This window comes from Perna viridis, chromosome 6 (assembly GCF_037379345.1).
Source record: "Perna viridis isolate PV_CMFRI_1.1 ecotype Kerala chromosome 6, ASM3737934v1, whole genome shotgun sequence".
Lineage (NCBI taxonomy): Eukaryota > Metazoa > Mollusca > Bivalvia > Mytilida > Mytilidae > Perna > Perna viridis.
In genome coordinates this window covers 35,320,320-35,345,209 of record NC_142450.1, presented here as the reverse complement: position 1 = coordinate 35,345,209, position 24,890 = coordinate 35,320,320, and the positions used below count along the sequence as shown (strand labels likewise).

General features: G+C 35.0%; 1 long non-coding RNA gene across 2 annotated transcripts; it reads left to right on the top strand.

Moving 5' to 3' along the window:
- Positions 1–232: 232 nt before the first annotated feature.
- Positions 233–14,687, top strand: LOC148614725 (uncharacterized). 2 transcript variants are annotated; one of them, XR_015923767.1, is made up of 7 exons: positions 233–247; positions 527–694; positions 1,569–1,609; positions 2,003–2,314; positions 10,158–10,243; positions 12,955–13,012; positions 14,427–14,687. It is a non-coding gene; the product is annotated as an uncharacterized LOC148614725 (long non-coding RNA). The 2 variants fall into 2 exon arrangements; XR_015923766.1 differs by having other exon boundaries at positions 1,569–1,654.
- Positions 14,688–24,890: the final 10,203 nt, after the last annotated feature.

Here is a 24,890-nt window from a genome sequence, read left to right as displayed (position 1 = left end):
AACACTTTGAAACTCTTCTTTGATGGTGTTTGTTTTTATTTTGAAGGATTTCTCATCTGAACAAATACACCTTAGCCTAAGGGCTTGATTAAATGGTATACTCTCAGTCAGGTGAGATGGATGACAGCTTTTGGGCATAAGGTATTGATGGGTGTGTCAGTTGGTTTGGAATTTAGATCCCTGGATAGCTCACCCCTGATAAAATGCAGGACGTATTGAGGAATGTGATGTTAGTAGTAGATGTTTCGTAAGTGAACTTAATTGAATTATGTTGATTGTAGGCACGTGTGATAAAATTGTTTAGTTCTACTTCGTCATTTGTCCGCTGCATTTTGCAAGTCATCAACATACCTATATAAGGACAGAGTTTTTTTCTATAGAAGATTGAAGTAGTTCTTTTTTCAATTTTTCCAATGAAAATGTTGACATTTTGGTACCCACAGCTGTGCAATTTATCTGTAAATAATGGTCTCCATTAAAAGTAAAGTTGTTGTTGTTTTTTTTTTTAAATCCTTGTTGTGCAAAGTGACTAGACAGTCAGTAGATGGAACTTTGACCTCCTGAGTATCCAATACTTCTCTACAAGAATAAAGTTAAATACCGTCAGAGTGAGGAATGTTAGTATGGAGAGATGTGACGTCCATAGTGACAAGGATGGTATTTGGTGAAAGATGATTCATAGCCTGCATCTTCTGTAAGTAGTCAGTGTGGTGGAGTGGATATTTTGTATATTAGTTATTATTTTTATCTTTGTATTTCTGATAAATAAATAAATTTACTTAATTATATAAATTGTGTTCATTCTTGCTATACATGTATTATTATGTGTATTGCATTCATTGTAATGAATGGTCAGAGATCGTTCCATGCCTCAGTGATTCCACTAGTAGTTTACTATATGTTGATTTCATGGTTGAGTGCATCTTCATAGCAGGTGCTCTCTATTCCTATACTCTTAGGTTTTATCATTCTATGTTGGGAAAACTCTGATTGTTTGTCTTTTTATTGGTTCATTTTGGTCATGTGTCACATTTGGAGGGAAATTCTATTGTTTCTTTCTATTGACTGCTAGATTTGTGATTGATTGGCAGACATATTAATTTCTAGTTAACTTTATAAATTTACTTTGGTTTCTGCATTTATTTCTAGATGACAACTTTTCTTTATTTAAGGTTAGTTTACTTATCCTTTACTTATGTTCTTGTCTATAGTTCCATTTTCCACAGTTTTATGAGTGTTGTATGTAAGATTTGTATAAATGGCCAGAGTGTGTGATTTCTGGGTGACAGTGCTCTATAAAATAATAAAACACATAAGAGTTTAAAAATCATTAATTTTATTGATAAAAACAGTTAAATGTTGTTTAAATTACTTAAAATCATAAAAAGCTAAATTTAGAGATCAAAAGATTAAAATAACAGATAAATCATATTTTTCATTATAAACCCGTTAACTTTGACTACAATATGTTCTAATAGGTAAATGTATATAGTTTTATGTTAAATATTGAAATGATCAGAGAGTACTCTAATTAGACACAGTACTTATGATAGTTATTTTTGTTACAGCTTGTACTTATTGATGAGCTCATGATGTAGATCCCACTATTGTAAGTATTATTTTCTGAGGAGAAGACCTTTGTACCATATACATGGTAGGTTGTGTTGCATGTTGTTATTTATATGTATTCTTGTGTTAAGTGTAGTGTTTTCAGCATGATTTGCTTACATGTGCATTTTAATAGCTTATTTGTCTTGTCAATGCATATGTTTTATTAATGACTTGTATTTTTCAAAAGATGTGCATTATTATCTAACAGATTTGCTTATTTTTGCTAACCAAATACTTTATGCAGTTTATATTTGATAATATTGACAAAAAAATAGAAATTTAGCACTGTTTTCTATTGACTATGAAACATACATGTAATTTTGGCAGATTTTGCCTATTTGAGTGCTAGAGTTATCTTTCTTAATACTGATTATATGTATTTTACTTCCAGGGTTACTAGTATATATTTATACATTGTAACTGTTGATATGATTGGTTGGAAATACAATGCACATCTTGAATCAACGCCTTGAGTTTAGTTATTCCTAAATGGTGCTACAGCCACTAGGTTACAGATGGCGCCCGACGTGGATTGTGTTTATTTCTTCAACTGATCGTACTCGTAGGGATCCCCGTTACGTGTCATACTCGTTCCGAATATTAACTTAGTATTATACAGCTGTCAGACATTTCCGGTGTAATGAAAACAATTGAAAATTTGTCAACATTTATGGATGAAGGACAGATACAGACTGTTTAAAAGGTTTATTATATTTAATTACATGTTTATTGTGTGTATATAGGTCTTATGTGTATGCTTATTCAGTGTCATGAATATAAATACTGTATTTTCATGAAAAATCTGAAAGTTATACTTTGAAAATTTACGCTGATTTTCAAACTGTTATTTTTGCAAATAGTCACTGAATTTCAGTTTATAATAACGAGTTGTTGTTAAAGTATAGCATTACTAGCTAGAATATAGAGACAGTATGTGTAGATAAAGGTGTACATGTGACGTTGTAATGTTATTATAGTGACTTTTTGATTTTGTCAACTTGGAAATTTTTGTTTGAGGTAGACCATACCCCCCTCCCATATTGAGGTCAAGGTCACCGGGAAAATCATAGAGACACACCCACCACATGTAAACAAACACTAGTGCATTACTCTATGGTACATTTATTGCTTGATTGAGTCAGAGAGGCACGTATTTACCTACTTAGTGTTACATTAGTGTTGATTGCATACACTTTCAATTTTGTTTTGTAACTATTACTTAGTGTTTATAGTACACAACCGACATAATAGTTTGACTTCATCAGCTACGCTATAGCTTAGATTTGTTTATTATATCTGCATTTTTGTGGATACTTACACGTAACTGTGTTCTTGTCTGTGCCTATTAAAAAGAACATACATAAAATTATTTAGTCCATACTTACATATACATAGTACATACACAATCTGAGTTGACATTGTACTTTGTCATATGTCATGTATGTTGTGGTATTATAGTATTATGATTGTGCATTTTGTTTTTGTCATTGTATCATGTTTATGTTTATGTATTGTCATAGTGTGTATTGTTTTACATAATACTGTGGTTGATATATTGATAAAATATTTTAAACATCAGTAAAACTATTAAGTAAATTGAGATAAAAGTCTAAATAGGTATAAACTAGTTGAGATAAAAGTTTAATAGACATAAACTGATATAAAGTAAACTTTCAGTAAATTGTAGTGAAGTAAAGTCAACCTCTATTGTAGCGATTGATTAGTAAGGGTGTGCGTATACTTGCATTGCATGTTGAACTAACAGTTAACTAACACACACTACTTTGTACCATCAATTTTTTAGTCCTATTGCCTAGCATCTCCTGAGACTTTCCATTTTTCTTATATATTTTTTTTTATTTGTGCTCATGTATTATTGAGTTTTCTTAGTTCAGATCTAGGACTTTTGAGTTTTCAGTTTTCACTTGTGTTTGAGTTACTATAGTTACGCAGTGATTAGATAGACACTTTTTAAGCGGAGTTTACTTTGAGCGATACTTAGTTCATACCCGTGATATGTTACTTTGTGCACTACAGTAGCGTATCCGTTTGATAGTTACGCAGTTACAGCTTTATACGATATTTTTGATTTAAGAGATTGTTGACGTAAAAGTTCAATATTTCTCTTTTCGTGTCCATTTACAGCAGATTCCTGTTTACTGTAAGCAGTATAGATAGCAGATAATTGGTTATACAGAAAGGTAAGTGGTATTTTTATTTACTTAATATTTATTAGGATATTATCATTATCAACATGGCTTCAGGAGGAGATGATGCTGATGAATTAACCGGAGTAGTAGTAACTCCGACTAAACAGAAGACATTTGGTGATTTATACCAAGAGATGCAGTTGATGAGTAAAGAACCAACTACAGCTTCAGGATTAGACCCGTCACTTGCATCTGCCATGATAGAGCTACTTAAAGCCTCAGGTCATCTAGAGTCGTCCAAACCACCACCATCTAAGACTGAATCAAAACCGATAGATAGGGTAACAGTCAAGAAGGAGCAGAAGTATGTTTTACCACCGCCAACTTTAGTACCACAGAATTTACCACCTCAACCGAAGCCACCATTCACTTCACTACCCAAGTTGACATGGTTTTCCGGTGAGAATACCAAAGGAGAGCTTACCTATGACCTATGGCGTTACCAGATCAAGTGCCTTTTACAACAACATTTGTACTCAGAGAGCATGGTCAAGGAAGCTATCCATACATCACTGAGAGGTGAAGCTGGAAGAGTAGTGATAAGACTTGGTACAGACACAACAGTGAAACAGATACTTCACAAGTTGGACAGCATATATGGCAACATTGAGAAGAAAGAGACCTTGATGGCTGAATTCTGTGGAGCTAGACAACGTGAAGATGAGGATATAACTAGCTAGAGTTGCAGACTAGAGAACATTATTGGTAAAGCCCAAGACCTTGGTTTAGTAGAAGCCCATGCAATAGACGATATGCTGCATAATATGCTTTGGACTGGCTTAAGGCAAAACCTGAAGGACATCAGCGGTCACAAATACGACAGCATACCAGATTTTGACAGCCTCCGTGTTGCTCTTAGACAGATTGAGAAAGACCATTCCACACAGAAAGAGTCTGATGCAGCCAAACAGAAGAAACAACAAGGTACTTCAAAGTCTGCAGTAACAACAGAAGACTCCAGATACCAAGAACTCAAAGGCATGATCAACCAACTGACACAACAGGTAAGTGATTTGAAGCAGAGTTCCTAACAGCAGAACACACAGTACCAACAGAGTTACAACATAGGTAGTTACAGAGGTAGAGGTTACCAGTGATGTAATCACCAACCGTTCAGAGGTAACAGACAACAAAACTAACAGAGTAGGCAACAACCACTAGCTCAACAGACTGACTCTTCACCAACACAGCAACACTACCTCCACAAATGTTTAACCAGAGGGAGCCACAATGCAGACGTTGCGGTCAGTATAGACATCTACAGTTTGGTTGCAGAGTCATCTTAGACCATCGCAGAGGGGATTTAAACGCGAGGAAGCCTATGACGAGGGACCGGTTTTAGGCTTTAGGCAGAATTTCACTCAGGCACCCAGCATCAAGAACAACCTAGTTAAAAGTAATACACCACCTGGATTATTAGGACAGCCTGCAAAGACTGTAGTTAACCTTGAAGGAGACTCTGTTTTTACACTATTGGATACAGGATCCACAGTATCTACATTATCACAGTACTACTACGAAGCTTACTTATCTCACGCCATTCCGTTACAGCCTATGGATACACTTCTACAGATTGAATGGCGCAGGCGCAGGCAGAACACAACTACCATACTTAGGATTTATTGAAGCCAGAGTCGCCTTGAAGTTACCAAACATCAAGATATCCAACACCTGTCCACTACTCATTATACCTAACAGCCAGTATAACAGGAATGTACCACTGCTATTAGGCACTAACATTCTGGATATTATTATCACTCAACTTGAAGAACAGCATAGAGAAAGATACCTGCAGAATGCCTGTATTACAACACCTTGGTACTTAGCATTCAGGACCATGACACTACAAGAGAAACATCTAATGAAGAACAACAACCGATTAGCCTTGGTAAGATCAGCAGAGTTGCAGAAAGTAGTTATACCACCAAACTCAGAGACAACCATCAAAGGATACTGTGTGAAGGAAGTTCCTTACAAGTCAACACCGTGTATGCTACAAACCACAAGACTGTCAAGACCACCAACACTTCACCAGTACAGATATTCCAACAACAACCAGGTTACCATCAAGATTGCTAACGTTACCACCAGTGCCATCGCTATACCACCTCGAGCGATAGTTTGTGAACTGCAGCCTGTTACATTGGAGGACTTACCACAGACCGATGATGATGATAGGGTACCAGTCACAGATAGAGTGAAGGACATACTGAAGGGCGACCTTACAGATGAAGAATTTGAGAAGGGTAAGTATCTTATCAATTCTTTTCAGGACATCTTCGCCAAGGATGACACCGATATTGGCCATACAGATAGGGTACAGCATCGTATCGACTTAACTGATGATCGTCCATTCAAGCAGCGATATTGTCGTGTCCCACCGTCGATGTATGATGAGGTCAAGTCGCATCTTCGACAGTTACTCAACACTGGTATTATCAGGGCATCCCATTCCCCATATGCCTTCAATGTGACCACAAAGAACGAACAACCTTTACAGTGGGACCGCTGGGCTTTTATGAATACAACAGACTTCCGTTTGGCCTTACCAATTCGCCACAACATACCAAAGATTGATGGAAGAAATCCTAGCTGACTACGACCTGAAATGTTGTATTTTTATTGACGACGTGATCATCTTTGGCAATACCTATGAAGAGCATCTGAGAAATATTGAGTTAGTTTTCAACAGAATCAGAGAATCCAAAATGAAGCTAGCAACTGATAAATGTGAGTTTTTCCAGCGTAAAGTCAAGTATATAGGCCACATAGTTTCTGAAGATGGAATTGGGATAGACCATGACAAGACCAGTGCTATAACATCTTATAGCGGTAGGATATTACCGTCGTTTTATTCACCAGTTCAGCAACATTTCCAAACCATTGACCGATCTTATGCCTACACCAACCAAGAAGAAACAGAAGAACAAGACCACCAAAATGAAGAAACCATGGCATTGGGGACAAGAACAAGACGAGGCCTTTGAAGAGTTAAAGCAACATCTAGTCCAAGCTCCCATATTGGCTTATGCAGACAGTAGCTTACCCTACGAACTCCACACCGATGCTTCTGGTGACGCTCTTGGTGCAGTTTTGTACCAACACCAGAATGACCACAACAGGGTTATCAGTTATGCCAGCCGCAGCTTGTCGAACGCGGAAAGGAACTACGCCACACACAAGAGGGAGTTTTTGGCACTTAAGTGGGCAGTGGTGGACAAATTCAAAGACTACCTTCAGGGATCCAAATTCGTTATGCTGACCGACAACAATCCACTGACGTATGTGCTAACAACGGCGAAGCTAGACGCAACAGGTCACAGATGGTTGGCATCGTTATCAGCTTACAACTTTGATATACGCTACAGACCAGGAAGAGCCAATGCTGACGCAGACGCCCTCAGCCGACTTCCATACAATGCTGATACAGAGACCTGCAACATCCCAATAGAGTCTGTCCAAGCCATCTGCAAAAAGGTAGTAACACCAGCCGATGTGGAAAGCTAGCCATATCGCCAGATGTGATTGTTCATGATACAGACAACAGAGGAACCAGTGTTGGCAATATCATTGACTGGAGTAAAGTGCAGGAGATGGATCCAGACATACAGCCTTGGATGGAGTTTGTACGTCAGAACAGGAAACCAAGACTAGAAGAAATTGGTCCGAGTCCATTCATGCGCCAGTTCCGACATCTGAAGATGGTTGATGGTGTTTTATACAGGGAAACCACAGTAGATGGAGAAGCCAGGAAACAATTGGTTCTACCAGTGATCCATGCGTCAACTGTGCATGAAACTATCCACAACGACATGGGGCATCCAGGTAAAGAACGCACTCTATCTTTGCTGAGAGACCGCTTCTACTGGCCCGGCATGTATAAGGATGTGGAAGAGTGGATAGAACAATGTGGACGCTGGAAGGAAAACACCAACCACACAGAAGTCACCATTAGTTAACATCAAGACATCAGCACCACTGGAACTGATATCCATCGACTACCTGTACCTAGAGCCATCCATAGGAGGAGTCCAGAATGTACTTGCGATTGTGGACCACTATACCCGGTATGCCCAAGCGATACCAACTCGCAATCAGATGGCCAGGACAACGGCAGAGGCACTATTTAATAACTACATGTACATTACGGAATCCCTCAACGTCTTCATTCAGACCAAGGAGCCAGCTTTGAAGGGAAGGTTATTAAGGAGCTGTGCAGGCTTACCGGTATGAAAAAGTCCAGGATCACCAGTTATCATCCACAAGGCAATGGTATGACAGAGCGATTTAACCGTACCATCCTGGATATGTTAGGATCACTAGAGAACCACCAAAAGACCAACTAGAAGAAGTACATAGCACCTCTAGTCCATGCGTACAACTGTACGCGGCATGAGTCAACAGGCCAGTCTCCGTACCTGGTTATGTTCGGACGCAACCGTAGATTGCCGGTTGATGTAGGTTTCGGACTGAGAGATGAGAATCTTCAACCCAGCACGAAATACATCCAAGAACTAAGGGACTGTCTTAGCAAAGCATACCAACTTGCGGATGAAGCAGCCAAGAAAGCCAGAGAAAAGCAGAAGAAAACCTATGACACCAAGGCTAGAGGAGCTGAAGTTACAGTTAGTGACAAAGTCCTAGTCAGGATTGTTGCATTTGACGGCAGGCACAAACTCTCCGACAAATGGGAAGAGGAACCATATACTGTTATTGCACAACCGAATTCCGACATTCCAGTATTCACCGTACAACGTGAAGAAGGTACCGGAAAGAAAAGAACACTTCATCGGAATTTACTTCTGGCAATTGGATTAATTTATGACAGAGATGTGTCCACCAAACCAGCTGCTAAACAAAGACACTCAATGAAGAGACAGAAAAAACAGAAAGAAGATTCCAGCTCAGATAGTGACACTGAGGAGGAGTCAGAACCTGAATTCTACACCGTCGACCAAGGACATCTGTACAGTGACAGAACCATCATTGATGAGACATTTGGTCCTGAAGTTGATGAAGCACAGCCAGAGGACAACATTAGTGAAGCTGTGGATGATACAACAGACCAACATGGGGACGCCCATACTGCTACAGATGTTGAGCAGGAGGACCCTGTTGTAAATGGGAGCTCTCACAGTCATGATGGTAGTGAAAGTCACCAGGAAGATACAACTGAGACAGAGGATTCATTAGATGAAACCAGTACCATTGATGATATTCCTGTCCGACGCTCGACTCGCACGAGGAAACCTCCAGGATGGTATACTTCTGGAGAGTATGATACCACCAAGTCAGCGGTCAGCGTTACCAGTGAGTGGAAGGAGAAAGTCGACTGTATTGCCAACTTAGCCCAGTCCGACCTATTTACCAACATGAAGACAGAAGCAGCACGTACCATCTTGGAGATTTTAAAGACGCCATCACATACAAATAAATGACGTCGACGACGTCATTTTCCAACAGAGGGGAGTATGTGGTGGAGTGGATATTTTATATATTACAGTTATTATTTTTATCTTTGTATTTCTGATAAATAAATAAATTTACTTAATTATATAAATTGTGTTCATTCTTGCTATACATGTATTATTATATGTATTGCATTCATTGTAATGAATGGTCAGAGATTGTTCCATGCCTCGGTGATTCCACTAGTAATTTACTATATGTTGATTTCATGGTTGAGTGCATCTTCATAGCAGGTGCTCTCTATTCCTATACTCTTAGGTTTTATCATTCTATGTTGGGAAAACTCTGATTGTTTGTCTTTTTATTGGTTCATTTTGGTCATGTGTCACATTTGGAGGGAAATTCTATTGTTTCTTTCTATTGACAGCCAGATTTGTGATTGATTGGCAGACATATTAATTTCTAGTCAACTTTATTAATTTACTTTGGTTTCTGCATTTGTTTCTAGTGGACAACTTTTCTTTATTTAAGGTTAGTTTACTTATCCTTTACTTATGTTCTTGTCTATAGTTCCATTTTCCACAGTTTTATGAGTGTTGTATGTAAGATTTGTATAAATGGCCAGAGTGTGTGATTTCTGGGTGACAGTGCTCTATAAAATAATAAAACACATAAGAGTTTAAAAATCATTAATTTTATTGATAAAAACAGTTAAATGTTGTTTAAATTACTTAAAATCATAAAAAGCTAAATTTAGAGATCAAAAGATTAAAATAACAGATAAATCATATTTTTCATTATAAACCCGTTAACTTTGACAACAATATGTTCTAATAGGTAAATGTATATAGTTTTATGTTAAATATTGAAATGATCAGAGAGTACTCTAATTAGACACAGTACTTATGATAGATATTTTTGTTACAGCTTGTACTTATTGATGAGCTCATGATGTAGATCCCACATTTGTAACTATTATTTTCTGAGGAGAAGACCTTTGTACCATATACATGGTAGGTTGTGTTGCATGTTGTTATTTATATGTATTCTTGTGTTAAGTGTAGTGTTTTCAGCATGATTTGCTTACATGTGCATTTTAATAGCTTATTTGTCTTGTCAATGCATATGTTTTATTTATAACTTGTATTTTTCAAAAGATGTGCATTATTATCTAACAGATGTGCTTATTTTTGCTAACCAAATACTTTATGCAGTTTATATTTGATAATATTGACCAAAAAAAAAAAAATAGAAAACTAGCACTATTTTCTATTGACTATGAAACATACATGTAATTTTGGCAGATTTTGCCTATTTGAGTGCTAGAGTTATCTTTCTTAATACTGATTATATGTATTTTACTTCCAGGGTTACTAGTATATATTTATACATTGTTACTGTTGATATGATTGGTTGGAAATACAAACACATCTTGAATCAACGCCTTGAGTTTAGTTATTCCTAAATGGTGCTACAGCCACTAGGTTACATCAGTCGTATCTTCTGTAAATGATGGAAGTTTTTTTTTCCAACATGTTAGCGCAGATGGAAGTCCGAGAATTCCTATTTTTTTAATGTAGGATAACCTCTAGATCTACCCGGGTTGTTGACTTTATGAAGTAGATAAAATCGATCAGGTATAAGATGTTTAGGTTTGAGATATTCAAGTTTTAATGTCAATATGTTTGTTTTCGTCCATTTATTTAAACTTAGTTTTTGCTTGGAGTGGGGTCAGTAATTGATTCAATGCTAAAAATTGTCGTCTTTAAGTTGACACTCGACCTCATCAATTTAGGTAGATTTGCCCATAATAACTACAACGCTGCCTTTGTCTGATTATTATGATATTGTCACCAATTCTTACAACTTGAAGGGCAGCGTGTTCCCCTAATGGCAAGTTGTCGTAACTGTCTGGGTTTACCCTTGCATTTCTTGTTAAGTCAGATTTGACTTTATCTCTAAGTGATTCTAAAGTTAAATGCTTGCTTTTTTCAAGGACCCACTTACTTTGCTTTATAAACCGATAATTGTTTTCATCCTCTGAATCTCTCTTATTTTACTCCCCATTCTGCTTTGAACTAAAGTACTCTTTGATCCTTATACTTCTGTCAAAATGGTTTCATTTACAGGACCTGTAACTGGGTAGAAATTTAGGCCCTTATCGAATAATGAAGTTTCATCTTCAGTAAGGTTGTAAGGCGAAATATTAATGACAGTGCTGAATAAGTGAATGTCAGGTTTGTTTCTTCGTTAGAAATGTCTTTTGCGTCTCTTGCTTTGTTTTTCAGACGATGAAACGGTTATTGATGACATGCAATCACATTGGAATTTACGTTTCTCTTTATCATGAAGGGCCTGATTCTTTGTTTTTATGATGTCATCTAGACGATGATTTCTTGATCACAGATTGAGAGTTCTTTTTTTTTGTTTTTTTTGATTGGTATACTAATAGATTGAATTATGTAGTTAGTTCCTTAAGATGTTCTTCGTGGAGTCTTTTTTCCCAGTAGTATCAGTAAAGGGGTTTTGAACAATGGAAAATGTCTGATCTCAACTTCGAAATAGGGTTTCAGAAGCCTTGCCTTGTGTATGAGGCAAGAGCTTGAAGACCATATGAATGCACCTATTAAATAAAATTTGAAAAATGGCGACTAGTTCTTAATTTTCTGTTTAATTACTCTTCATTTTTCAAGATATTCGCCACAGTTCATAATGGAAATTTTAAGTGTACTGGGATTGCGTTAAAACTCAATACAGACAGTTAAAAATATATAAAGTCTAAAGGAAGCTGCAAACGAGGAAACCTAATGGGTACCGGATCTTTGAGTCATGATGATGCAGCACAAACAAAAACATGTATACAAGTCTAAAGTATTGCATAACGATACAGAAAGAGATATTAATACACTATAAGAGAGCATATAATGAGCAAAATTTTCGGTCAACTTAACCTTCTTCAGTGCATTAAACAAACTGAGCGTCTAAGTTAATGGTTTATCAGGTGAACACTTTTGATGTTTTTTTAAATTTTATCGACAGTAAACAAAGATAGTGACAAACGTTTTGGGCTCATCTTGAACTTTGTGTAAAAATATTAAAACAATTTTAAAAACACTGTGATAAAAAGGAACTATATGAAACAGGAAGGACTTGATGTTTCTTATTTATTCCGTGTGGATTTAAACCACGGGGTTGTTTTTTTCCAAATCCCTTCCACTTCACTCTATGTAGATCGTCCTAGATTGTGTTTTGTTCAAGGATTAAGACTTGCAGTTATATACATGTATATTTAAAACCTTTACTACTAATGGAACCATCGCTTTAGTTAACTTGAAAAGAGCAAACCATGCAGGGCGGATGACCCTTTGTATTGCCAGCATTCGTGTACATTTAGTATTCAAGGTTCAAATATATTTAAATGATATACAAAAAAGTTTTAAAAGTGTCTAGTTTGGACAGTTTTCGAATTGTCTGCGTTCAATTCAGACAGATTTTACTGTTATATTTTTTATTGATTTTGGTATTAAGATATTAAGCACAATTGTTCATATTATAAATATTATGAAGAATCGACAATTTTCTGGAAACTAATGTCAATTGGAATTTGATCATGCATTCATGTATATTTGAAATATAAAAATGTATCATTGAACTTTGAAATAAATACAATATATTATCATGCACAAACCGATATACAAATGCACATGTATATATCATTTTGCAGATTATCAATGCATTTCACCTGGTGGACTGGTAACGTGTCTGACCTTACCATCAATAATGTATGTATATTATATTGTTTGAAGCAGTTTTATGAGGTGATTTATTCATGTCAAAAACCCACCAAATTCACTTCTTTTTCTGATTCAGATACATATAAAGACCACATTAGCAGTCTTAAATTGTCTTTCAGTAGTTTCACTTTATAAAATTAGCATTCTGCAAGAGTTATCGTTCTTGATTTGGTTGATCTAAATTGAAGATGAATGCATGATTTTCTCTAGAATATAAATCAGAGAGGACTATAGTTACATGAACATATGACCTATGTAGCCCGAGTAAAACGAATGTTTTTTTTCGGTGGGTTATCAATCCTGCCATAGGCAATTCCTGAATGTTATTAGGAATGATACTTAAAATCATACAGTGAACTATGGAAATCCCATTTAAGACTTACGAACCTACGAAAAAATATAATTTGAATCATGATCATGTACTTAAATCTTAGATTCAATTCGTACCAACGATGTTTTTATAATTTGTTATAAAAAGTCATTTTATACTTTCGTTTTGGTGACAAGACATATTATGGGATTAATATTTTGACCCCCTCTTCATACTCGTAGTTTCCAATGGAGTCTGAGTTGCTTCAATTGTTTTTTTTTAATGTGAGTTGTTTTGTTTTGTTTTGTTTTGTCTGTTTCGTATCAAGTCGTGAATTATCGTTGAATTGTTGTTTTATAACGTGATTTTCGTCTTTGATTTCTCTTTTGTCTGTACACCACTAGTTATGTAGTATATAGAAAAAGTTAGCATGATACTTTTAAAGTAACGGTAATAAAGAAAGTATTACGAATGACGAAATTGCGTTTTGGCATAAAGAGTAAAATGACAGGTCCTTCCATTTTAAAAACATTTCTCTTTAAATGAAAGAAAAATATTCCGTAGTTCTTTTGTGATACATGTATCCTGGACCTTTTTGTACAATTTTATAAACTTAATGTTGTAGACTAGGCGATCCCTCTTTTTTAAAATTTTATTTGAATATGAATGCTTTGGTTGTCATTTCTACTTCATCCGTGCAATGTTTTAAAACTTAAAACTACTGTGTTAAATACTCTTACTCTTGTGAAAAAGTCGACTAAATTTTAGATCTTTGAACTTTTGAAATACCTATAATTATCTTTCTTGGCTGTAGAAATTATTCATGTAATAAAAACCAATGCCTTCCTTCGGGTTCATCTAAGATTAATAAATATAAAACTAATTAAAAGATTAACACACTTGGTCTACGCAAAAATATAACGGATAGTAATTGTAAACACACCTGCACTCCACCATGTACATTTTTTCATGTAAAATACAATATCTATAAAGAGAGGATTCTTTTATATCGCACAGGTACATTATGTATATTACAATAAGCATTATAATGTAACGATTCAAAAACCTTATAAAATGTATTTTCTGTTTTAGTGATGATAGTACTACATCTAATGCTAACAGACCCGGCTTTATATCCTCTTTTTGATGAATATTCGGCTAGACAATGCATTATATAATATATCAACGAGAGAAAATGGTATTTAATCCACTTGTCTATCCTTTAAAATTTCAAATATTTGAGACTAAGACAAATGCTGCACGAACATGCTGTGTAATATGGAAATGTACTCACAATACCAAATAATCTCTTGTAGTATGTGTTTTCTTTCTCAATAAATCAACAGCAAACAGTTTCTGTTTTCTTATCTTTTTTGGTTTTTAGTTTTAGCTCTAATATATAAAACTATGTACTTTTTTTAAACAATTATATTTAAAAAAAACGTTTTGATTTCTTAACGTGTGAAAAACTTTTTTTGCGTTCAATCTATCATATAATGAGTAATCTACCAGAATCTGGAGGCTTCTTGTTATCTCACCTGTTTGTTTGTTTTGGTTCTAAAACAGTGTTAACTTTTTTTCCTTCCAAAAACTATACACAGTTCTTAAGGTGGCTATTATTTTAGATATATTTGTTGAAACTATTAACATAAGACGTGACTTGCTATTAAAGTTAGTCAATGATTGCTGGGACTTGGGCCAAATGAAATAACTGTTTCCTACCACCCTACCTACCCTAAACATTTTATGGATATTTTGTCTAAACCACCGTAAAAGTTTAGATTGTTTCCCCATTGACTGAAAAATGTGTTTGAAAGAAATTGTTTACTTACCTATCTATTCTATTTTTACCCACGTTACCGCCCTTGCATTTGTCTGTTTGCGTCTTCCATGCTTAGGCGTACTTACTTTGGATAGTTTGTAATTTGATACGTATCGTAACAAAATTATTCAATTTCTGAAAAAAAAAATGTGCATAGTGATTATGTACATACTATTGAGAAATTTGATTATTATTTTATTTTTCGTACATTTTAATAAGTTTAATTTAGCCATTTGGATTGTGTAATGTGTAACTCAAAAGTATTGAACCAATGCTTTTCAAACTTTGCACACTGTTTACATACATATGTGCACCTCCTATTATAAAGAAATGTGGGAGATGTTTTCCTACTTTTTATCATGTTAAGCTAAGCATTTTGTTCAGTAGTATTATGCGATAGTTAGTACATTACACATAGACATTTTAACACGGAAAGAGACATAGAAATAACAGTAACCGCGCGTCCGGTCACAAGTTTGCAAATATTTAAAAACTGCTGGACGGATTTTATAGAATTAGTCACCATTATTGCTCTGCCATTTTGATTTAACACGTTTTACGAGAGTTAGGGGACTTTCGTACTTTGAACATTTTTGCAGCAGCGGGGAACATATGGCTACGACTTTCTCAGTTTATTACTGTGTATGTCAACATTGAAAACGCTGCCAAATATTTCGGTGACGCAGATCCAGACATATAATGTCTTGCTTTCTTGCTAGTAGCTTTTGGCCTTAACAAAATCCTTAGATGTCGGTTCTGTTGGGCCCATTTTAAAAATCAAAGTCACTAATCGTCAAGGATTTGAACTTACTTTCAACATCTATGCAAATTCAATGCTCTACAGAAATTAACTCTCAATCAATCGGTGAATTTCTCAATCTATAGACTTAGTTCAGAATTTAAAATAATCACAAATTTCAGTGAACTGAAACCTGAAGATTTTAGGTCGATAATAATAATATGCATCCATTGTCTTTCCATTTCACTTCTTTTGACATACATTTGTACGTTACTAGCAAAATAAGCATATTCCTCTTTCGAAAATAGTTTATGCTTGACTTTTAGAACATTTCAAAAATTATATCGGATTTTAAAGCTAATTAGAGCTCATGTTGTAATGTTTTATATGTACCAACTTAACGTTTGAACATTGAACTTTGTTGTGTAACGAAACAGTTCGTCAATTGGCTAAGATCGGCAAAGTTTAAGCGATGTTGCGATATGTTCTATTTAAAACCGGGTGACTTCGTAACCGCCATGACCCTAATGTTTCTTAATCAAATCCTCTAGAGACTAGGCGTTTCTCAGCTATATTACAGAAAGTTTAATGCTTACCGATCATTTCTTCTTTTAATGTAATCTTGCCTCTCTCACACAAATAGAAACACACGTAGAATACAAGAACACGTATATTATTAAAGAGGTGCATTTTGTTCTCGTATGAAGCTAGACTTAACGATTCTACATCACCGATCAGCAATTAAAAAATGGTGTAGTAATCATTATACGAATGTACGGTACTGAAGTTACGAGTGCAAGAAGTCGCACTTCAAAATGTATGCCCTTACTTGGACACAGGCAGTGAATTAAAATGGGTTTCAAGGGATTTCAACATCAAGATTAATTTAACTATAGGTTCAAAGTCATTTATTTGTTACATCCTAACTATGATTTATGTAACACCACTATTTTGAAATATATCTCAGAAGTAAAGAAACACTGTTTCATTATCTTGATTGAGCCATTATATTTCAAACAATATGTTTGTTCCCCTCCTGTATGAATATAATACCTGTATATTTGTAGGTCTGACAATGATCGTTCAGTGGTCACAAGAAAAAAAGTTAAATGCTTTATCGCGAAAATCCTTAACGAATAAGGTATTCGGGCAGTGCTCTCTGCGTTAGAACATGTTGCGTGTAGTTAGGGCATGTTGTGTGTTGTTATCGTAATTTCCTCTTACTGTGTAAACTGTAATTGAAGCTGTTGTCAACACAATGCCTATGGATTCCTTTAGGTTTATATTTCTAAAAAATTTTGTGATTATAGTTACTACCACATGTAATTGATAAACCTGCACAGCTATATTTGTCTAGGCCCCAACGATCTGACAAAAATAATTTTACTCAAGCATGCTTTCTCTATTTGAAAAAAAAAACATTATTTGTTCTCTGCACCAGTGGATTTTCTCAGAAATTTTTCGATACAATATAAGAAATATGAGGTTTTTGACAGAGTTATCTACCCTTGAAATGTTCATTTTCAATGCATTTCAATGAAATTAAATTAAAATTCAATATACCAAAATGGCCCCGTGCAGGTCCGGGTGTTAAAAGAATAGGCCTGCAGCAGCGCTAAGCTTGTTGTAAAAGGCGACTAAATAGTGCACAGAACCCTAGCCGGAGGCGCGGAATTAGTCAAAATTATAATTATTTAAGAAGGTCCTTCATTAGTTATTCGATTTCAGGACCTCCTGATCTACGTAAAGAACTCCACAATTCGATTTAAAGATCGAGGTCCTTAATATTTTTAGTACATCAACACTTCGATTTTAGGTCCTCCTGAATTATGAACCTCCACAATTCGACAAATATATTTTTGGAAAGTCCTCAATACTTCAGGACCTCAACAATTCGATTTCAGGAGGTGTTCAATAATTTATGGAGGTCATGAAATAGAATTGTGGAGGTTCAGAGATTGCAATATCGCTGTGCTTGTCATTTTAACTTGCATTTGTTGATTTAACGTATCTGTTTATAGTGCTTAGGTATATATTGTTAAATATTATCTGATTTAGAACACTTTTTTGCAAGTATGTTATGAACATAAATACTATTGCAAATTTGTAAGGTTAAAGGAAAAAAAGAAATGTTTGAGTCTTAGCATTCATGCAGCTTCCAATTTCTCACTTAATATATTTAAAAGTGCTTACAAAATTCAATTGAAGACATATTAGTTGAAAATCAGACACAATATTTCGTATACATTTTATTTAAGCGCTCTATTTCAATTTCAAGAGCAAGAAAGTCTGTTATTTTTGCCTCAGTTATAATTACCATCAGTATCATCATCATGATTTTAGTATGCAAGTATTATGATAAAAAAGTTTAAAAAAAATAAATGAAGCATAATTAAAACAATATATACAATATGAAATAAATAATCATGCTGATATACTTAACAAGCATATTATACTTTTCCTCTTACCTCTACCCCGGACTTGACTTTTTATGAGCAACTCGGCGGGTGTTTCTAGAAAAGCACAGGACGTTTACCCTACCAGTACACCTGTCCATGCTCCCAGTTTTTAGTGGAGTCCGAGTTGCTCATTTGCTTTTGTTACTCTGTATGTATGATTTTAGTTACTTTATGTTCTTTGTTGTGTATGTCTGTTTTCCATGTCTGGTCTTTGTCCCTGGATTACTATCTTTGTTACCTTGATTACTCTTTAAAGAAATAGTAACAAAAGAAATAAGAAATTTTCATTTTCCTAACTAGAAAAGCAGAGGACGCTTACCCTTTCGGTGCACCTGGTCCATGATCCCATTTTTTGTGGAGGCCGAGTTGCTCACTTGCTTTTGTTACTTTGTATGTATGATTTTAGATACTTGGTTCCCCTGATTACTCTTTTATCACTAATACGTATATCAAGATCCATTGAAATCATCACTGCAGATGCTTTATTATCGTCATTATGAACTCATGGATCGTTATGGTGTATTCATCTGTACCATGAAAACTGATTTATTCAACGGGTAATGGTTTTCCTTTCCTCGTTTGTCTACTTCGGACTTGACTTTTTATGAGCAACTCGACGGGTGTTTCTAGGAAAGCAGAGGACGTTTATTCTACTGGTACACCTGGTCCATGCTCCTAGTTTTTAGTGGGGTCCGATTTCTCATTTACGTTTGTTATTCTGAACGTATGATTTTATTTACTTTACGTTCTTTGTTGAGTATGTCTGTTTTTCATGTCTGGTCTTGGTCTCTGGATTACATTCTTCTGATTACCGCTATAACTTTGGTTTCCTTGATTACTCTTTCGAATATCGTGCGTATCCAGGTTCCTTTATTTTTGTCTTTTGCATTTGCTATAAGTGTTTTGATATGTATTTACAGTGTCAGCAATCACAAAAATCAAATTAGCCATGTCGGACGAATGTTACGTTAAGCCATCAAACTATGATGAGATTGAACACGTGATCCGGAAAGCTCATTCTTACAGGAAGAAAGGGTTCTGGCAAACTTACAATAGCCCTTCATCTTGCAAACAGATGCTTAAAGGACAATTTCAAATGTGTTTTGTTCAGGTCCGAAAATATCTCACAAAAATTGTTTCTTCATTGCGATAACAAAAAATATTTGGTCGTTTTAAAATTGTCACATTCATTTGATGACTTAGAAAATAAGGCTGAGTGAGAACAAATACATCATTTATTTGGCTATTCCGGAGAAATTAAGATCATCTTTTTAGCAAAATCTGCACCTCTGGGTATTACAGATATTCTAAAAAAGGAGAAACCTCATGTTTCAGTGCAGAAAATAATGTTTGAAATTAGATATGCTGGAAAAGAGAAAGAATATATGTTCGATAAATATTTGAAAAAATACCAAACAGCTAATGCGTGTAGTAGTAGTGAGCGTCGAAAGATTCTTGATTGTGAACCATATATTGGGTTTCATTTAATGTGTTTCGATTTCTGCATTGACCCGGAAGTGATCAAGCTTGGGACATTGTTTTTTATCCAACCACCTGAAAAGTTAGTTTATGAAATTGATCAGATGGTAGAACAAGGCAGAAATAACATTGTTGCTGCATACATCTATTGTGTACTTGTCTTTATATTTACCGAAAGTAAGAATGGTCCGGTTGCCCTTGACAACGATAAAATTGAAGGTTAATGTCTCAGATATTCAACATACAAGGTAAAGTATTGGAAACGACTATTTGGAAAGCGACTCATATTCTACTAGCAAAATACGTCGAACTGAATCGCAGTGGATTGTATTCATTTCAACATCAGTCAATTTATGATGCAATTTTAATATCTTATGGCAGTTTGTACTACGAGGTAGTAATAAGGAAAAGTAGTTTAAAATCTTTAATGTTGTTGGGTAGATCTAAGTCATATAAATCATGAAAAGGAGAAACAACTTTGTGCCTTCCATTTGACAGAAAAGATGTATTACAAGGATATACGAATAGACTACTTCAAGAACTATTAGAATCAAAAGAGACAGCTGCAAACATCGGAGACTATTTGAACATTTTTCAGAGGACTGTAACGACCAAATATTAATGAAAAACGTATTCGAACGACTGTCTAAAGCAAGTCATATTAGCGAGAAAAATACCACGCAGGTTTTGGAATTTTTTAGTAGATTTACAGTTAACGATGTACAGTTAACCTCTGACGTGAATATTTCTATAAGGGCCCATAAGTATAATAATATGAAGGTACTTGAACAAGTCGTAAATGACATCATACATTCTGATTTAGAGACGAAGTTTTTGCTGACAAAAGTAGATAAGTTGGACAATACAGTACTTCTCTACTTTTGTGTTTGGTGCTATGAGAGGGAGGAAAGATTTTTACTTAAACTTTTAAAGAGTATATCGGAAAAAAAATCGCCATTTAAACCTGTTACGAAAAACAGCAAAGAGCAATCACCTTTTGATATTATAACCTATCGTGGGCGACCAGAAGTATTTGAGGGTTTAATACCATTCTTTAAAAATGCATATAAAAAGCCGAATTCACTTGTTGCTCCTAAATTGATTGAACTAGTTGAAAAAGGCCAAAAGAATGCAGCAAAAGCCGTCAGTATAAATGGTTCGCGATTATCAGTAGATTTTGCATTTTGTAGAGAAGTGCCGGTATTTGCATCTTCCACTATATATACTGCTATGATAAATTTAATTGATAGACATTTTTCTAAATAAAACACTCAACATATAGATTAAATTCTTGCTTGCCTATTTCCGTAATTTACCTTCTATTAGATATCTAAGATTGTACGTTTATATGTCCGAGTCTACCGCAGCTTCACGATTTTTTTCACCGTACGAATACGAAACTCATTAAAAAAAAACTTATTTTGCAGCAAGACTAAAAGTATCACCTCAAAAGGTTTACTGTTGCAACCAAAAACACATTGTTATGGTGCAGCAATTTCTACCAAGGGGACAGATTTCGTCTTATTGTCGTTGTTGTATGCCTCTCGTTTAAGTCCTGATTTGACATCGTATGAACAGGTCGGAAGTTGATTCTTCATAAGCAGTGGACCATACTTTTGTTCCCTTGATTACTCTTCAAACTGGTTTTGAATAGGTTTGTTGTATTAAATGTAAGACTTTCGAGTCTTCACTCATTTTTATGTGGGTGAATAAGTATCTGCTCTATTAGATAATGTTGGAGGACACATTGCTATACTATCTCTTTGAACAATATGTTCCTCATTAATTTCGTGTTATCTATAAACATGAAAGCTGTCGGCATCGGTGCCTCCATACCATTTGTAATAGAAGACGTAGTATTTAATTATCTTAGACAGTTCATTAACAAACATATCAAAACCACAATAGTTAATATGCTGACAGCTGTTATTTTTAAATTGAAAAAAAAGTGAGGAAAATGTACAATTTCGTACCATTGTAACTATGATTCTTCTTTTTAAAGGATATATATGAATGCTATGTAAATAAGCCAGTTATTTCACACACACACACACACACAAACACACACACACACACACACACACATATATATATATATATATATATATATATATATATATATATATATATATATATATATATATATATAAATTTCAAGTTTGAATCTCATGTGTTTGTATAAAATATGAAATGGATGTTAAAGTCTAATAACTTACCATTTGACAATAGTATTCCGGCGGTAATATATTATAAAGAGAAACACATTTTCCGATTTGTATCAATAGACAATGTCAAAAGCTCCAGGCAATAAAAAGAGATGCAACGTCCATAAAACAAATGACAAAAAATAAAAAAATAAAAAAATAAAAAAAAACAACAAAAACAAAACAAAATCCGGAATGTTAAAAGCTTCTACAAATAATCCTGACTTGGTAGAACCATTTCAAATGGGAATGGTAGGTTAAACCAGGTTTTATAGCGACAAACATCCCTCTGGCACTACGGTTAACTGTTTATGGTCTATTGCAGTGAAAACAGGCATAAAACAAAGTTTGTAAAGTCGGAAGTCAAAACAGCACTGAAGATAATTATATTGATATTATGAAACCCCATCGTCTATTCTAATTTTGTTAGAAACATAATAATTCGCAATACGATCTGGATATTACGAATTAAATTTTTTTGGGCATCGAAAGAGACATATGTTTTATAAAGTTGATTAAAAAATCTGACACTCAAGCAACCATAGCGCACTAAGAGTTCAGGTGTCGTGGTTAGATACTAACTATGGCAGAGCTTATAAGCAAGAACTATCTTGGGAAGCTGGTATATTTTCACACCAAATATAATTTAATAATTTCAAAATCAAAGTAATTTCGTCATTATTATAGTTCTGTGATGGCAGCTTACATCGTGAACGAGGTTAATGTTTTTTTTTTAAATTACGTAGAGAAAAACTATTTTTAAGAAGCTGCCAATTTATATGAACAATTCGACTAGGAGAGGGGCACATTCTAGTGCCCATAATTTGCTGAAAAATCTTCCTCCCTAGATGACAAATATGTCCGGATAGAGGATCAAATTAATGATGCATGTCACAACAAATCAATATTATACAACGTCTCAGAATGTGACGACACTATTCGCTAAATTGTGACATGCATCATTAATTTGATCCTCTATCCTACATAATAATATCTAAATGAGCTGTCCCGTACTCCCATACATCGTGTACTTAGTTACAGCCATAGATTAATTCTACGAGGAGGAATGACCCGGCCAGCGAAAGCTATATTTTTATATAGACTAGCTGGCCGAGTGGCCTGGGGCGCTTGACTTCGTGCAGACGATGTTGCCATAGATGTTACAGCGGTACGAGTTCAAGTCCCGCTGAGGAAACGACCAAACATTTGCATCGCAAATTTGACAGTTCTAACATCGTAGGGAATTTTTCAGACCTTTATGCACGATAACATATCTTCCCTGTATCAATTTGATCCGATGGAGCACTGTAGCGAATAGAGTCGTCACATTCTGAGACGTTTGTATACTATTGATTTGTTGTGACATGCATCATTAATTTGATTCTCTATCCTACATAGTAACATCTAAAATGAACTGTCCCATACTACACTACCATCCATCGTGTACTAAGTCACAGCCCTAGATTAATCCTACGCGGAGGCATGACCCGGCCAGCGAAAGCAATATTCTTATATAGACTAGCTGGCCTAGTGATCTAGGGCGCTGGACTTCGTGCAGACGGTGTTGCCATAGATGTCAGAGCGGTACGAGTTCGAGTCTCGCAGAGGGAACGACCAAATATTTGCATGGCAAATTTGATAGTTCTAACATCGTTGGGAATGACATAAGTCCAAGGGCCATAACTTGACAAAATATCAACGGCCTTGATCAAAGTTTCAACTTGATCTCCATTTTTCGTTTTATACGTCGCACCTATACAGGCAAATGTGCCGCACATGAGATTCATTTGGTTTGCATCATATGATTATCATATGAATTGAGCACCATATGATAATCATATGTTCAGTTAAAATATGATTATTGCATGATTGTCATATGATAATCATATGCTTTCAAGCCAAAATAAATATATAAGAATCATACTAATCATATAACTATCATATGTTAAATATCAGATTATAATGTGGCATATGAGGCAGTGTACCCTAAACTTTCCTTATATATTTGGAAATATCCCTACAACACCTGCGTATGGAGTTTTCACATCACAACTCATACGATATGCCGTATCTACACAGATTATTTGTACCGCGCTAGACTTCTTACTCGTGGATCGTTACGGAGTATCCATCTGCACCATGAAAAACTGATGAAGTTTAAAAAAATTATTTCCAAATTTACCAGATACAAGATTTATGTGGTTTCTATGTCTCTTATAAAAACATGTGTAGAATAATTATGAAAACCTATGAAAAATGCTGAATTTGAAACATAATTGATTTCAATTCGCTTAATTTAAGGGGGCATATATATCTTTAGTTTTGTTATGCATTAAAAAATAAATTATGACAAGTGCAGGGAAATTATTAAAACATTGGAAAACATGCCATTTTATAAAAAAACTATTCAAAGATAAGTTTAGCTCATCAACAAAAAGGACTTAGTACATGCGTTACATGGTACTTTATATATTTAGATTTAATTCGAGAACGAATGACAGGAAATAATATCAAACAGTGTTATGCTAAAGTGCCAATATCCATCGTCCTCTTATTCATTTCATATGATCACATGAGAAATATTCTTGTTAACTTCCCCATATTCGTTGTCATTTATTTCCTGAACGTTTTGTAAACCGTAGAACGTTGCAGTGATTCAAGCACCTACCAAACAATGTTCCGATTTATTCAAGCTACATGCTTTTTAAGCTTGAATCAAGTACCTCTAGAACATTCCTTCGCCCCACATACTTTATATAGGTCAAGTATTATAAGCGTTGTCCAAGTGTGTTTTTTAATGTCATGCAATGAATCATGTCGGGTTATAACAAGATATACAAGGTGGTTGTTCAA